Source organism: Saccostrea cucullata, unplaced genomic scaffold, assembly GCF_032062105.1.
Source record: "Saccostrea cucullata isolate Sc308-1 unplaced genomic scaffold, CSIRO_AGI_Scuc_v1 ctg474, whole genome shotgun sequence".
Taxonomy (NCBI): domain Eukaryota; kingdom Metazoa; phylum Mollusca; class Bivalvia; order Ostreida; family Ostreidae; genus Saccostrea; species Saccostrea cuccullata.
Window position 1 is genome coordinate 10,001 of NW_026928549.1, and position 2,346 is coordinate 12,346.

A 2,346-nucleotide genomic window follows, 5' to 3' on the forward strand; every position below is an offset into this window, starting at 1 on the left:
AAATCAAAAACCGATACACAGAATTATGTATCTTAGTGTAGTCTACTTGTGTGCCAAGTTATATCAAAATCAGACAAAAACTGTAGGAGGAGTAACATTTTGAAAGAATTTCACAAAAATTTCTATTTTTAGTAACCACGGCAACACCGTTCATCAAAATCTAAAACCGATACACAGATTTATGTATCTTAAAGAAGTCTACTTGTGTGCCAAGTTATATTGAAATCAGATCAAAACTGTAGGAGGAGTAGCATTTTGAAAAATTGTTTACAGACAGACAGACAGACAGACAGACGGACAGACGGACGGACGCCGGACGCATTACTATCGCATAAGCTCTTCTGGTCTCTGACCAGTAGAGCTAAAAATGAACCCATAGCCTGAATGCCACATAATCTTAGTATAGTAACTTATAATGTACAAACAAGATCAAAATAGTACAAGAATCTCACATTTCCAGATGACTTGTGCTGGTTTAAATATCATCTTATTTACAGCAGAAAGGCGTTTCTGTGATAAAATTTATACTTTTATTTATCAGTATAACAAATGAGTCTGGGGATAGACTTTTATCATTGAAACAATGCCTACGTAGGCACCAGAGGTAAGCTTACATATTATACGTTTTAATATTAAGAATAATTTTCATATTACAAGTAAAAAGAGATGAGGCAACTGTCTTTTAACTAATCAAGCCTCTGTATCCTTGTACTTTTCCATTAAATATATTCATGAAAATTAATAACAAGATTCAATTACTGTGAGGATAACAATTTATTAAATCCGATTAAATACCACAGCTAGATTATAAATAATACACAATATCTAACAATAGTAAATATTAAGTTCTATCTTAGTGTAACAGACTGGACATTTTCTCTGACCCCTCTATCTACTGCACGTCATATACCAACAGAACCATCGTGTTGTATCAACACACTCTATTAGGAATGACATGCAGTTGGTAGAGAAACCAGGAAAATGGCTGCCACACCATATGAACAGTCCAAATACCATACAAGGCAACGGTGCTACAAGATATAAAATGGAGGCGTTGTCCATCTCCACCAGTCAAAGCTAAACTGGTACCCAGCCATCAATACATCCCTTGTTAACAAAAAGTCCGAATTGCCTCTTCCTCCTCCCATTTTAACAGGTGTTAAAATGGGTGAGGTCTAGCAATTCAATAGATTATAAACATATTGTTATGTTTTAATTATTTGTTAATATGATAAATAATAAAATTTATAGCACTAATCATAGGTAAAAATAGGGATGTACTTTGTGAATACCCAGACTAACCCAACCGGTGAAGGACATGAAAACAGTCCCATTGCAAATTATCAAAATCTAAACCTCTCCAAGTGTCGCATCTCACCACTGCACTCCAATGTACAATCTTTTAGTATATAATAGTATAATTTAAAAGAAGTTCCACTACACAATAGATAAAAGAATGCACTGTTCCCTTTTCAAACTAGTCCAAGTGCAAAGCGTGTTTTATGTACAGGTAACATATACTATTTAAGCCATTACAGCACTATACAAGTTATTAATCATTACAAACACAAAAGGGGGGCAAAAATTGTTACAGTAAACAGAAAAAAATATTGCAATCTTTACAAACATCACTTATGTGTTAATGCTAGTGATTAGTTACTGACTTGACTTCATGACATTTGTTCAAAAATGATTGTCCAACAAAGGGAGAAAACTTCTGCAGTTTCGTAAAATCAAGTTCTGTAGATCTTATAACTTTAAATTGAAATATTCATAAAAAAAATATTTACAGAAGGGGAGCAGGACTACTTAGACTTGACAAACACAAAAAGCAAGAAAAAGCAGCTAAACTTTCTACTGGTGTCCAATTTTTGGTTACAATATACATCTTAATTACCAACACATATGACATGAAAATCAAAGTTCTGATGTCATTTACATTATAGAGACATCTTCACTTTTTCTATTAAAAAAAAAAACAGTAGCACTTCTGCACTCAATTACAAAAAAAAAGATAAGTTTGACAACTCAGTATTGGGAGGGAAAAAAATCCAGGGTAGAAAACTCATAAGATCAGAAATGTCCATTTTATTTGCAATCTACAAATATATTTATTCCCCTCATTTTTTTTCATAACTCCAGTAAGCATTTCTACTTTTATTAATTTGAGAAAATTTAATCCTTTTAAAAAATTCAAGTAACAGTGTGATGGGAGAGAGGACTGTCAAACTTATAAGATTACAAACACTCAAATTAAAATAGCACAAAATTTAGAGATATGTAAAGTTAAAATCATTTTTATCTTACAGTCTAAGAGAACAGAAAACTTTTCTATAAATATTCCAT